Below are 16,519 nucleotides of genomic sequence, written 5' to 3'. Positions count from 1 at the left end.
GACATCCATGAGATATGGTTTTAAATTTGTTTCAATAACTCTAAATTTAGGATGCTAGTCCTAGATCAAGTGTAGATAATATTTTGAGCAATTATAAAGAGTTGCAGAGCAATAGAAAGGAGTTAAGTATCAATTTTTGCATGTCTAGAATCTGTTAATTATATGTCTAGTGCAAGATAAATATAGCATTTGAAATTTATGAAATATGTATTTTCTAGCTTAAATATTCTCATTTTTAAATTTTAGTTGTTTTTGATATGATTGAACCAAAAAATTTATTATATTTAATGTATTATTGAAACATGTGTAAATTTTGTTTATACTTTGGTTCAAAGAATCAGTTAAATGCTTGAATACATATTTGTAGATTCTTAGGTCTTGTTCAAGAATTCTTGTACTTGACGTTTGGGTTGGTGTTGTAGTTCAAAAATATTGTAATCTAATATTATCTTAGATCTTGAAGCTATCTAGTGAATAGATTTTATGGTGTGTTATATTATTTGTGAATGAAGTACCCAATGGATTAAGGCATTGATCACTATTGTAGTGCCTTAACTAGTCTTAGGGTATTTTAATTTATTTTTCTTATCCATACCATTGTTAAATCACACATAATCACTTTTATATATGATTTTGTATGTTATTACCATATTATGCTCCAATTTAGTTGAGGGTCAATGAGGATGTTTCCATTCTTCATTATTCTCCCACTTCTATTGAATTTAATATGAAACATCTGTTATTTTATTTCTAGTAACAAATGTGGAAAATATATTGTAATAAATTTTGCAAACATAAAAGTATGGAAGAGTTAGATTATCCTTTTCATTTCTCCAACTCCTTAAGACTATTGTTAAGTAGAGTTGGCATATCTATAGATAGTTTGTAGGTCTACATGGAGCCAATGAAATATTAAAACAACATAATCTCTCCTTAATTTAATCTTTAATTTCATTATTTTCATGAATAATTATTTGGGTCCATTCCTCATACTTGATTATGATTTTGAGTGAGGCAGGTCAGTATTTCTCCATATCTACTAAAATAAAGCCTAGTAGAAATGAATGGTTTTGCTAGAATGAGAATATAAATCTATAGGAAAATGTCCAACTTACATTCCTAATGATTTATAAAGTGGAGTAATCTATATATTCCAGAGGTAAATTTTGAAGTTGAATCGACAAAATATTAAACTTGATTTTACTCAAATTGGGATGAGAGTTGGAGATTCAAGCTTGCATATGGAGACCTAACTCCTATAAAACCAACCTTTATGATTAAGATATTTTCTCTCAATTCTATTGATTTAAAAATAACTAATCAAACCCTTTGGGAATTGTATAAGTAATACATACCTCTTCAAAAGACTTCCATGCATCTCTAATCCAATTTCCCAAATCATTAAATAAAATAAATATGTTGTAGAACTTAAAAATTAGGGCTGAACTTTGAAGTGAACTATTCCAAATGGTAACACCTAATTCATAATTTTGATACCTATATACTTACTTATAGTAATAAGTAGATGACTCCTTCCTCCTAGAATTGTTAAAATACCTTTAGTGTCTTCTCCTATTAGTTTCTAAGGAGACATTTGTAGATGGTTCCTCACAATCTTCTTGACTAGTAGAATGTGTTTTGAGAGTATTACAACTATTTTTCTACCCACACCTTTTTCTTCTTCTCTACCTAGATCCTTAGCTTTGTCCTTCCACTAATGTTGATCACGATGAAAGTAAGTCTTATTACCATTGAAAATCTTGAGGTGACTCCTTATAATTACTTCCTCCTATCTATTGTATTTATATTATAACTAGTTTGTCTCCCATGAGAAAGGGTTTCTCCAAAACTCCCCAACTATCTTCCTAGGAAAGTCTATTTTTTGTTAAATCCATAAAAGTGGATATAATCTAGATCCTTCTAAAATTGAATATCTTTAGATCACTTTCCATAATTGATAAATTGTCTAGTTTTATAAATTTTCCTTTTGGAGAAAGACTAAATTTTATTGTGGTTGGAGGTTGTTAGGATAAAGATGTCTCAACCTTTGTGTCCAAACATGCTATATTTATTTGTCATTTTCTTATGCCCATTTTAGAAGTCCCAAACCTAAGGATCTAGTGTCATAAGTTGTTGTGTTGAATCTGTGTAATGATCATGGCTATTACTAGTTCATTTGAAGAGTCATGGAGAGTTAATATTTTTCATCTTAAATTTATGGTGGAGTTCACTATTGACAAGTGGTGTGAGGTAGGTGTTGCATATGGAATGGTGACCATTATGGTTGAGGTATTATGGAAGTTTCTATGTGCAACTTGTCATTCATTTAGAAAGTTGACACTACATACCTCTTTGGTGTTAGAGATGGTTTTGGAAATCATGGGCTCTTGCCACTTGTGTTGAACTCTATAATTATGTATCTCCTTAGTGAATTTTGAATTTTTGTTTGGTTATCTTAAAAGGAGCATTTATGTGCTAGAGTTTCTCTTAAATTATCTATAACTATAATTTATCTTGATGAGAATTAGTTAAAGGATTGTATTGTACTTGTTGTGTAATTGAGTGTGTCTTTGGAGGGTGGGTTTTTTTTCCTGCAAGGTCCCAATGTATATCTTGTATTGTGAATTTATTTGCTGAAATATGATTTTGTATGTATTTATCTATTGATCCCCAAGTCATTTTGCCTATTATTGTCAACCACTTAGTCATTTCCTAGGTAGATTTGGTTGTTCATCACCACAACCAAACCACCCAATTAAGGCTGAATGATTTTGGACTTGTTCACATTTTAGTTTGATCCATGAAAGTCTTAGGTTTCCATGTACCCTGATATGTATTCAGTAATAGTTTATGCCAAGTAAGTCAAAAGTTAGAAGACACTAAGCTAAATAGAGTTAGTTCATGTCAAGTCACATAGTTATTGTTGAGCGTTTAGAAGCTGAGTGACAACAGGAGTCTTAGTCATAAATGTCCATTAGAGTATTCAAGTGTTGAGTAAACAAGTTTTGGTACATGTATTTGGAATGACATAAACACTCATGTACACCATTTTGGAAACTTCTATACATGATTTAATTATTGTTGAGACAACTAAGGATTTGATTACACATTTTTTTGAGATCATTAATCCCTATGAAGGCACTATAAACAATTAGAAAAATGGAAGGACAAGGTGGAAAAAGGGAGAAATATAGATAGTTGATCACAATCTAGAATCTTCTCTAGTTGATTATCTATAGGTGATATAAATGTTGAAATCTAATTGAAAAGATCATTGTTGAGAAAAAGAGATTGTTGAAGAAGTATGTTTCAATCATTATTTTGTCACTAATGTCAAACTTGCTACTTGTTGCATAGACAATTTCTTATAAGATCCAAGTACTATCACTTAGTTGATTGATGAAGATGATTTAATCGATGAGATGTAACAACAACACATAGAGGAAAGGTTGAGTTATAATTTTGTAATGAAGCACAATGATTAGTTAAGAAAATGGTGAAATAATGTATTGATAATATACTTGTAGATACAAAGGTTGGCTACACTTAGAAACTTTAGAAGAATAGGTAATACTAAGACTATTTGTAAAGCCTGACCAAAATTGATAATGGGTGCCAAGTAAAGTTAGTTCATGCCAAGCAGAATATTAGTTAGTGTCCAGTAAAAAAAAATTTCTAGTGTGTGCTAGGTAACATAGTTGGTGCCAAGAAAAATGTAATAGGAGTCAAGCATTACTAAAATGTAGTTGATGCTAAGTGAAAATATAATAGGTGTCAAGCAACATAGTATGTGCCAAGCATCAAAAGGTTAATAGTGTCAAGTTATTGTATTATTTTAAAAGTCAAAGATCTACCAAATCTAAGTTGATAAGTTTGTTACCTTGAATTTTGTAAACCAGGTGGAAGACAAGGATGATGGGCTAGTGGTACAGAATATGAGGTTAACCATTTTAAGGCAATTTCAAGTGGATTACACATGAAGTTTCTAGAGGAAACAAGATAAGAGGTAGATACATTATATCTTACCTAATCCATCTAAACCCTAATTTGGACAATAAAAAATAGAGTGGAAAAATTATTCTAATTTCCTACTTAAGGAATGTTTGGTCACAAGGAAAAGTAAGGTGGTTGGAGAGGTGGTGTCAAGAAGAAGGCATTGTGAAGGTTAGAAAAGACCTAGGAGGAATAGAGTATAGATGCTCTACTTTGTCAAAGGACCATTGGAGTGATTGCATTGGTACAACAAGCAAGAAGCTTAAGGAGGTAGAAGCTTGAAGGGATAACAAGTTGTCAGAGCTATAGAGACTAAAAGCCAAGCAAAATTGAGAACTAAATTGAGATCTAAAATCTGCAAGATATGTTGTAAGTTGTATTAGATCAAAAGCCCTTATTGTTACTCTCTAGAAATTGTATCTATTAGGGAAAAATCCTTTGGACTAAGGTTGACTTAGTAGTCATTATAAAATCCTTTAATAGGGTGGCATTCCAAGTGAATGACCTAAAGTCCTTTAACTAGGCTCACTTCTAATAGGGTGATTGAAATCCCTTAACCTGGTCACACTTAACAATGTGTGTTGTAACCTTTAACAGGGTTGGCCTTTCATAGGGCATCACTTTAGAAGAGTGAGAAAGAGGTAGCATGTTACTGGTGGTTTTACCAAATTTGGTTTCCACATAAATCATTGTGTTATGTGTTGATCTTTCATGTTTTATTGTTGCATGTTGATTTATCAGTAACTTGCAATTTTAGTTGATTAACTTGGATGCATGAATGTTTAATGGGCTCACTATGATAAGTGAAAAAGTTTTATTGGACCTTGAATAACTGATTCACCCCCCCTCTTAGTTATTCTAAAGAATTCTAATGATTGGTATAAGATCCATCTATCAATTGAACTAGTTTGAAGGTACTAGAAGCATAAAGATCAAGATGTCTAAGAGAGAGTTGCCCAAGCTCAACAGAGACAACTTCCTTGCATGGAAAAGTCTAATGAGATTGCATCTTGGAGGAATAGGTGACCATGCACAATCTTCAATTATAGCGGAACATATCGATCCATTTGGTGTGCCTACCACTGAAGATATGAAGAAAAAGGAGCAGAATTAGGCAATGCTGGAAATTGCCTCTGTCCTCAGCTATGCAGAATTAGATGACATCAAGGGATGCAAAACTTCTTACAAGATGTGGGAAAACTTGGAAACCATCTATGGAGGAGATAAGAATGTACAAAGAGCCAAGTTAGAAAGCCTCAAAGGTAATTTTGATGACATGAAAATGGAAGAAGGTGAGAGCATTGCTCATTATGTTGCTAGAATTAAAGAGGTTGTTAGTGCAATTAAAGGATCAAAAGGTCATATTGATGATGATATTATTATAAGTAAGGTCTTAAGAAAATTACTTCCTATATATGCTATTAGAGTATCTACTATACAAGAACTAAGATCTATTCTAGGGAGAAATTTAACTCTTGAAGGTCTAGTAGGAAGACTCATTGCTTTTGAGCTATCAACTTTGACAACTACAAGCCTGAAAGTCTTGAATCTTCTTTCAAGGCTAAGTTTCTACTAAAAGATTCTAATGAAAAGAATCAAATTAAGAAGAGAAGGATAAAACATGTGTCTAGCGATAGTGACATTAAAGAGGAAGATGTTGGAAAATTGGAAGCATTGTTGGCAAGATGATTCCATAGAGGAAAAGGAAAATTTAAAGGTAAGCTACCCATCATTTATTTTAATTGCAATGAAGTTGGACATATTTCTGCTAGGCGTCTAGAGAAGAGAAACAACAAAGGAAATGACAAATAAAAAGGCAGAAGAAGTGAAGATAGAAGAGAGTACAAAGATAAAGGCAAAAAGTGCTACATTGCAAAAGAAGATGATTCAGATGAAAATGATGATGAGGTAGTATATATTGCAATGAAGGATGGGCTAGATGAAGATGAGGCAACTACAATTGTAACTTTTTTGAACAAGAATGAAAAATGGATCATTGATAGTGGGTGCTCACACCACATGATAGGAGATAAAGGTAAGTTGGCTTCATTTACTCATTATGATGGAAACAGTGTTAGATTTGGCAATGATGCTCCATGTTTAATAAAAGGAAAAGGTTCCATTAAGCTCATAGAGAAGATCTCATGTGATAATGCATATCATGTTGAAGGATTGAATTACAATCTGTTGAGTGTGTCACAATTAAGCAATATAGGTTGTAAAGTTGAATTTGGAAACAAAATTGCCAAGATTTATGACACAAATGGGAATCTGATAAGAAAGGGAGACCAAACTAGGAGTAATCTATTTTACCTTAACATAAATGATGCTACTTGTTTTATTGTTAAATTTGATGATGTGTGGCTACAACATAAAAGGCTATGTCATGTCAACTTTGATAACTTGATTAGTATCAGCAATATGAAGAAAGTAAGAGGTTTTCCTAAATTGAAAAAGCCTAACAATGTAATATGCAAACAATGTTAGGAAAAATAACTAAGTCAAGTTTCAAAAGCAAAACTTATACTTCCAAAGATGTTTTAGAGATTTTTTGTATTGACTTGTGCAGACCTATAGAAGTAAAAAGTTACAAAGGAGACAAGTATATAATGTTGTTTATTGATGACTACTCAAGGATGATGACAGCCATGTTCTTAAAGAAACAGTTTGATGCCTTTCAAATGTTTAAGTGGTTTTTGGCAAAGGTTGAAAAGGTAAGAATTTGAAATGCTTGAGATCAGATAGAGGTGTAGAATTCATATCAAGAGAGTTTGAGATGTTATGTAATGATAAAGGAATTAAAATAAAAACATTAGCACCAAGAACCTCTCTACATAATGGAATTGCTAAAAGAAGAAATAGATCAGTAATGGATTGTCCCAGAACAATGATGATGGAGAAAAATGTGCTCTAACGTACTTGAGAGAAGTGAGTACAATATTCTAGACCCTAAACCGAGTATAGATCAAGAAAGGTACAAATACAACACCTTTTGAAGACATCACTAAGACTATCCAAGGCATTGTGGTGTCAAGAAGAAGCCATTGTGAAGGTTAGAGAAGACCTAGGAGGAATAGAGTATAAATACTCTACTTCATCAAAGGACACAAGGGTGACTGCATTGGTACAATAAGAAAGAAGCTTGAAAGGAGAAAAAGTTGTCAAAGCTAAAGAGATTGAAAGCCAAGCAGAATTGAGAATTGAATTAAGATCTAAAATTTGCAAGATATGTTGTAAGTTGTATCAGATTAAAAGCCCTTATTATTACTCTCTAGCAATTGTATTAGTTAGGGAAAAAAAAATTGGACTAAGATCAACTTAATAGTCATTATAAAATCCTTTAATAGGGTGGCATTCCAAGTGAATGACTTAAATTTCTTTAACCAGGCTCACTTCTAACAGGGTGATTGAAATTGCTTAACCAGGTCACACTTAACAATGTGCATTTGATGGAGACACAAACCAAGAACAGAATGGACACAATAGGAAAGGGAAAACTTTATTAACTATGAAGATATGCTAATACACTTAGTGTGGAGGGAATAGACTCCAAAATATGCCCTATTGGCTTACAATAGCATAAATTTGGAGATAATTTCATCTTCCAGTACCTTCTCTCAAACTCCACTCTGAAATACCTTTTACAATGCCTAAAATATTCTTAAATAGACCCCAAAGGGTTAAGGATTAGGAATAAATTCTATAAAGTGCTAGTTGGCATCCATCACCAAAACAGAAGGCTCCAGAAGTTGCTTTAGAAGTAGGTGCAAAATTAGAAGAATCCAGAAATGGTAGCCAAACTTCTGAGAGGCATAACTTTTGAACCATAGCTTCGATTGACGAACCATTTACATTTTTAAAAATTTGAGTGCTCTATAGCCATATGGAATAGCTTCACTCATCCCCCATTTTTCAATCCTGTACGAGGTCATTTAGTGCCTTGAACTTGACTTTGAAGCATTCTTAGGAGGTCTCCAGAAATCAAAAAACTGTGATAACTTTCAAACCATGCAGCCTTTTGAACTAATTCTTTTTTTGGAATGTTCTAAATTACAATTTGAATCACCCCTCCAATTTAAACCTTCTAACTCACCATAATTATGGGTCAATTACATAGTCCTATTTTTTTGGCATTTACACATATCCCAAGGTGCTTAAAAACTCTAACCCAAAACACTAATAGTGGAATTGTGAGAGTTGGAACCTTTATTTGACCCAAATGGATATCCAAAAATGAAAACAAATGAAACAAAAACTATGTCTAGGTATATTTTTTTGGGTGACACAAGATTGCCCTTATGCCTCTGGATGCTCCTGCATCAACATTGTAACCTTTAAAAGGGTTTCCCTTTCACAGGGCATCAGTTGTTGAGAAAGAGGCAGCATGTTACTAGTGGTTTTTCCCAAATTGGGTTTCCACATAAATCATTGTGTCATGTGTTGATCTTTCATGTTTTATTGCTGCATGTTGATTTATTAGTAACTTGCAACTTTAGGTGATTAGCTTGGATGCATGAATGTTTGATGGGCTCACTATGATAAGTGAAAAAATTTTATTGGACCTTGAATAACTAATTCATCCCCCTCTCAATTATTCTAAATAATTCTAACACTAAACCCTAAATAAAAAGATATGAAGGAGAGAATTTAAAAAACATAAGTATATGTGTGAAAGAGGCTATGTTTGATGGTTAGAAGAAATGATTAGGGAAAGAAACCTAGTAGTGTAGGACATAACAAAATTTATTAGATAGGAGATCATATTAGAATCGGAAAGAGGATATTTTTAATCTACCATCAGAGTACTAATCTAAGGATCAGGTACTGATATATTCTAGCAAGTGAATAAGGTGAAATATCTTAACAAAGTGGTCCTAATAGGTCTATAAAAATCTCCTAATAGAGTTCTTAGTTGCAAGTTTAATCCCTTTAATCAAGGTATACTGAATAAGTCTTGTAAGCTCTTAGTAGGGAAGACCTCTCATAGGGTAGATCACCAAAAGTGATCAAATATTGTAGCCTTAACATGCATACTATATTGTTGTAGTAGTTAGGATTTGTGAGTGTCATCCCCACTCATGTTTTACTTTCACCTTGGAGTGTTTTGGGTAACAAAATCTTTTGTGTTATGTGTTTACATTTACTTTCATGTTTATGCATGTGATGGATAGTTATATCTATTTTAGGATTATATGATTCATGATGTTTATAAGAGATGAGTTATAGGTGAATGAATTTAATTTTTTCACATAAACAAAAGTGTTATATATCCTAATTTAGCCCCCCTCTCAATATCTTTTTTTCCCAATAGACTTCTAATAATTGGTATCAGAGATTTTTTCTCTTAGAATAAGTTTAACCACTTGAGAGTTAAAATATTAAAGATGAAGGCTTATAATTTGGGGAAGATCATTAAGAATCAAAATCTTGACATATAGCTCATACTACAAAATTTTGAAATAGCAAGAGAGGAATTAAATAATCCTTAAAAATAAGGAAGGAATTGACTTTCCAATAGAATGACACTCTATATCAAGAACAAGACATTGAAGGACTATCTGACAATGCCAATTCTAGTGAAAGTAATGGAGAAATAAAAGTCCTATTAGAAATAAATAATATATTGAATGAAGAGGTTAGAGAATTGAAAAGAGGGCATGAAATCCAATTAGTAAGACTTTGTGAAGTGACTCAATTGAAAAGGAAAGTTGAGGAAGAAGAAAAAATTGCAGAAGAAGACAAGAAACAAATGGCTACTAGGCTAGATGAAATGACATTTGATGTCTAGAAGCTCACAAATAATCAAATAGATATGGTGAATCAATTTCTACTTGAAAATCAAGAGATAAATAGAAATGGCATGGAAATTGCAAATATGAGGAATGTGTTATGATCTAAAAAGGATCTCATTGAGAGGATGAATAAACCTAATGAAGTTGTGAAATGCTTTGAGGAACTGATGAAAACACTTGGGTAAAAGTACAAATTTGTGTCACCTTTTAGGTTAACTAATTAGAACCACTGAATTTGAGTATTTCTATCTAAAAATCAATTTCGTCGAACATATGATCTAGATAAATTCATTCTAGATAAGTTATATATTGTCTAACACTTTTCCAATTGGAAATGCCCATTAAATGCATGTTTTATACTAGTTTGTATCCAATTACTAAAGAACTAAAATTATTTTAGAAAAGTGGCATTTCAATAAATCTTACTATTTTTATGATATTTTTTTAATGACATATAAAAACCATCTTATAGTGCTCAAAGTCTAGAATATTCTCATATAGATTTAATAGTATTTTAATTAGATATAGTATATTGTAATAAAAAAAATCTACAAGAACATATTTTAACACTCAAAAGGATGTCAATTTTGAGAAAGAAAATAAAATAAAATAATATCATTTAAAAATAATAATTATATGAATTTCTAGAGGAGAGAGTCCTCTTCTAGAATGTATGATTTTTTTTCTAGTTAGAATAGATTTGTTTTGAAAAATGTGGCGGGAGCTAAAAACTATCGACTTTAGGTGAGTTAAAATTTGAATCATTATAAAAGAGAAAACATAGGTCAAACGTAAATTTTAATTTTTTATTGTTCTAGCTATGTATGTTATCTATAACATAGTCTAAGATCAAAGGGAGATAACTTTATTTCTATATAGTATTGTGGTGGGAACTAGACCCCTAATTTTTAGCATTTTCTAGTAGCTAAAAAAATAAATTTAAAATAATAATACCAATTTTATATCGTTGAAGGTGAGAAATTATATTGTTGTTAGCCTTTTCCTTTACAAAAGGGTGACAAATGTTTGTGCTTTTACTCACCAAGAATACCCACTAACATCGCTGATATAGGATATAACAAGTACCTATCATCTATTGAAGAAGGAGAATCATAAAAGAGTGGGAAATAGAGGAATGCAAAGCCAAAGAATAAAAAACCTTACATTTCATCACTATGGAAAACTAGGACATACAACAAATATTTGTAGAAGAAAAACTAGTAAACAAAATCCTAAACCAAAATTAAATGGATATTGTTTTAATTGCAAGAAGAAAGGACACCAAGCACATGAATGTAGGTCAAAGGCTAGTTATACACTTGTTGTACCTAGATTTTAAGGACATTGCTACAACTATCATAAGTAGAGACATAGAGCTCAACAATACAAAACTAAGGCAAAACCTAATTAGACAACCAAGAATCAAGAAAAGGCACCCAAAAAAAGTTAACTTCCATAATTAGGATTACAACAGAAGGTACAATTGTCATTATTGGGGTGAATATGGTCATATTGTAGAAAACTATATTAGGAAACACTTTAGAGGCAAATCCAATAGCTGGATGAATTAAAGTTTGGTTTGTTATAGTTGTCATAAGATTGGATGTATAAGAATAAATTGTAGAACTAGAGACCAACACCTAGAAATGAATGAAGAAAGGGTGAAAAGATTGTTGAGATGAAAAAGGACCAGATGAATCAAACCTGGAGAAAGAAGGAAAAAGTAGATTGTAGTAGATCTAGTGAAGTTGAGGTCACCTAATATAATGGATTAGGTGATCATACTACTTCTAACTAAGAAAAGAAGGTATGAAAGGAAATGTACATTTGAATTCTATATTATACACTAGTTCCTAACATAAGATGTGTAAAAAGTCCATATCTAAATGAATCAAGATGCATTAGGAAGGATTTGAGTTAAGAACTAAGAAAAGATTATATATATATATAATTGATGTTGAGTATTAGTATTAGTGTCTATAATGATCAGGTATCGCTATGTGAACTAGGCTCCCATACATACTGAGTTGATATGTTGGCTAAGCCAAGTGTGGAAATGGTAATGATGATTGAGTTGCGATCTTGACTAAGTAATGGAAGGAAGGTATTATGTTAACCAATTTCTTATGTTAAGGTTGAGCCAACTATATGGCACCCACCATTGTATGAAGCATATACTAAATGACTTAACTCAACCATTTCAAACTATATAGTAAATTTTTTAGATGATTTTCACTCAACTAGAAATCAAAGAGCCTGTAGAGAAATTGAAAGGTTATTGATAGGGTGATTTGTGTAGAATATTTGAGTGATTCAATAGCGTGTCATCGACAACTATAAGAAGTAAAGTTTACAAACCATTCTTAGATTTTTCATGAAATTGTTGTATTATTTCAAAACCCTAGTTCATAATTGCATCGACTATATATAGAAGTGGAAAGGAAGCTTCAAAAGATAATAAGAGATAAATTATGAGGAATGATACATTCCCCCTACCAAAATTTAAGACATATACAAAAGTTGCAATGACTGGAGACACATCTAGTACATTAACATTTTTTCCTTCCCAAGTCATCATGGTGCATGACATATGATCATTCTATATGTGTAAGATTGGAGGAAAAATGATTTTGAATTAAGGAATGCTTATGAAAAGTTGTGAGAGAATGAAGTCTTGAAAGTAAAGAACATAGTTGTTGACAAGAATGCACTTATTCGTGCCCTAGATTTTCCCAAATTTTTAAAGGTTGAATGGATCAAAATAATTTTGATTAGGGTACATGACATGAAGATGTGGCTAGAGAATGGCTCTATCAAGATAAAGAAGTAAATTACTCATCACGTAACTGGGTACCCTACCCTAGATCATGCAAAGACCATGTGATGCCCAACCAAGAATGTGATAGAGGAACATACAAAGGATAAATATAATGTAAAAGGAATGTTAATTTATGGCATTGAATATCTTGTAATTGAGTTTGTTTTCTGACTAGTTTCACACAAATTCTATCAGTCAAGGTGACTAAATAGTGTACCATGAATAGTAGTAGCTTTGGGCTATAAAATTGTGAAGAAGGATCATAGCTATGACTTGGTTGAGCTATAGTTGATCCAATTAGTAGAAAATTATGCAGCCATCAGGAAGGCTAAGAACATTTCATGTAAGTTTGGCTCACTATTGTTGTGTACATTCTTTTATGTACAAAATTCATTTCCTACCATAGGGGATATATTGTGAGATAAATCAAATAAATAGTTACATTGGGAAATTAGGAGAGAACTTTGAAACTATTTTAGATGGATATTTTGAAGAATTCAAAGGAGAAGAAAATTAAAAAATTATAATCCCCAAGTTAGTTGTTGAACATTACTATGACCATATTTGGTTCATGGTGGATACTAACTAAACCTATGCCCAAGTTGTTATACCAAGGGTTGCATAGTGAGGCCTATACAATATGGAGTAAATAGTGATGAAATATCTAGAACAATTACTGCATTATTGGTTGAGGAAGTTGATAAGAATTCCAAGCCATTTGGCACATATGAGACAGCTAAGATCAAGATGCTTATGCAAGAAAAAGTTCCCAAGATGATTGAGAAAAGAAAGAAAATGATAGGAGATCTTGAAAGAAAAATCGGTGAGGCACTCCTAAAGATCACAATAGGAAAAGGGGAAGATGAGGAGAATTAGGAAGATGAATAATATGAATTGAAGTGAAAAGAATTGGTGGTTACTAAGCCTCAATAAAAATAAATAAATCAATAATTGTAGATCCCAAGGTCAAAACAAATCTAAAGAAAGGGGTTACACCTCCCTCCTCCACACCTCAGAGAAGAGTAAACATGCAAGGATCTAAGGAAATGTCTCCTATAGCTACCAATCCAAAGAAAGGGACAACAAAGATTACAAATCCAGTTAAGGGTAATTATCAATCAAAAAGAAAACTAGTAGCTAAAGGGACTAAGAATGAACAATAGAAGAAACTAAGGAGGAAACTAGTAGTAATTTATGATGATGAAGATGATGAAGGAGTAAGAACCAAATTTAATGACATGCAAAAATTTGATATTATTCCCAAGCAACCTCCTTAAGACATTGACAAGGTATGTGATAATATTAGAAATTTATTAGGCATTCCATATTTTAAACATGTAAAGCATGATTCTAAAAGTTAGAGAAAAATTACAAAGAGAAGGTTAAGAAAGAATTTTTAGACATGATGATAAATTTCAAATATACACCTATAGAGTTGGGTAAGGCAATCCCAGAAGAATTGTAATATAAAATGAATACAAAGTGAAAATGGGCATTGTCTATTGAAAGACAAATAAGAGAAACAACCCTAGCCCCAAATAGTGCCATATTTAGGGAAGACACACATGTATATATCCCTAAGGGATTATGCCAAGAATTTTGTGCCCAAGACAATGGATTAGAAAATTTTGAAAAATAAAATTGTTTTGAAAGAAACTATTTAGGTTGTTAGCTAAAATAGTTGAGGAAGAAAAGGAGGAAGAAGAAGTTGAATTAGATAATAAGGAATATTTCAACGAGTCATAAAATTTGGATGAAGAAATAATGAGATATTGAAGACACGCTCAAAGAAACAAATCAAAATTTCAATGTCTTGACCAAACAATAACTTAGGAATGAGGCATTCATCAAGGCAACCTCAGATACACTTCTACCATACATCATTCTAGTTTTGATACAAATTCATGATTATCCAAAGATAGAGAGTGTACCAATTTTGATTAAGTACCCATTCATTCAACAATCACTATTGAAGAAAAGATCATACAAGGTGTAAGTAATGAGGAATAGGATAAGACAATAATTAGAATTATACATCCACCACCCAAGGCCAACCTTGTTATTAATGAAAAAGAAGGAAAAGAGAAAGTGAAAGAAGATAAGTCTACAAATAATTCCTTAGGACCTCATGTTGAGGGAATATAGGAGGTTTATTCAACAAAGAACCAAGGAATCACAAGAGCCAAAAGAACAAGTGGGATTTCAAGCATTGGTTCAACTACCAATTGTAGCCACTTCTAAACTACCTATAATAGAGGAAAATACTCTACATCATCAATAGGTGGTATCTACTCATAAGGATACCATTTCAATCAAAATTTATCTAATAGGCCCAGACATGCCAAGGCAAAGTGTTGAAGTGACACCATTACATATTACATTTCCAAGCACCAGCACACCAAAGGTGAAGAAGATGAAGATGGAGATTAAGTCACCTAGAAATCTAGTGACACTATTTGAGGTCATAGTAATTCCCAATTTTTATACTAACAATATGACTCTTTATTAGATGCAAATTTGGCAAGATGTATTGGCCAGGAAGACAAAGCAAGAAGAAATGAAAAGAAAATGTCAATAGAGGCAAGTACTATACAAGATTAAGGATTTTTTGTTGATGCATTTGATACAGGTATTAATAAGAAGACAACTCTAATAGACTAGTTAGTTCACATTGTTTAAAAGGTTTAAAATGATGACATTGAGGCTCATGATAAATTGTTGCACTAGTTTGAGAATAAATTTGAGAAACAAGAGAAAGTGTGAACCGAGATTACTATAAGGAAAGTTGAACTTTCTAACCTAGTAAACAATATAGGGGAAGTTGTAAAGAATATTAAAATTTTGTATAAAATGATGTGTGATGTATCAAGATTCACAAAAGATATTCAAGATCAAATTGAGAAATTGTAACTAGACTTGAAGTCTATGAGACAATCTTTGAGCATGGATGCAAGTATTACAAGCCATGGATGGTTGCATTAGAGATAAATTGATTTCTATTCAATCTATGTTGATATCTCATTTGGAGGTAATGCAAAGAGAGATAGTATTAGAAAAGGAGGTAGCAAAAAGAGATTCCCATCTCTCCACTACAGAAAGTCTAGTTGATTTAACTATCTAACTAGAGATTAAAATTTCTATTTTGGAATCTATTATAACCAGCTAGAATAATGTACTTTCTATGGTTATATAGATTCACAAACCATTTTTAGACAAATATGGTTTGACCCCTTCACCCTAGTAGCCACAAGTGACAAAAACAAGGGCGAATTAGAAGAATAAGCATATTTCATAGAGAGCAATGATCAAAACATAGTCTAAGATGCTAATGATGTTGTCATAAGAAAAAAATTGGAATCTATATTTTGTATGTTCTAGTATTTTGCATTTTTGGACACCTCTAGAGAATTTTTGGGCTTCAACAATTCCAAGAAGTTATTGGAACACTTGAGAATTTTGAAAATAAATGTATAACTATAGAAGATCTTTCTAGAAATTCTAATGGTTCATGATTTCAAGCTATGAGTATAAAGTTATGACTTCTACAAGTAGAAGTAATTTTTAAGATAGATTTTTGTAGTTGGTAGAGTTTATTTTGTAATTAATTAGCTGATGGACTTTTTCATTTACATTTCCAAGGAATAAAGGTGACCCTTTGGATCCATCAAACTTGTATAAACTTAATTTTTTGAAATGAATGGATCAATTTTTGGGTTCTAGGAACATCTCCTATTGCATTTTAATTGCTTTCAGTTTAGTCACAATATTGTAGGTTCTACACCAGGTATTGCAATTTGATTACCTAATTTAGATAAGGAAATTAGCTAAAGATCAAAGGTATGAAATAATTTCATGTATTACTAAATTTTGAAGTCATGTATATATGATGTAAATTGGGAAGTATTTATGAAGAACA

This window comes from Cupressus sempervirens, chromosome 7 (assembly GCF_028749045.1).
Source record: "Cupressus sempervirens isolate cs-2001-9-10 chromosome 7, ASM2874904v1, whole genome shotgun sequence".
Classification (NCBI taxonomy): Eukaryota; Viridiplantae; Streptophyta; class Pinopsida; order Cupressales; family Cupressaceae; genus Cupressus; species Cupressus sempervirens.
This window is presented reverse-complemented; position numbering follows the sequence as displayed.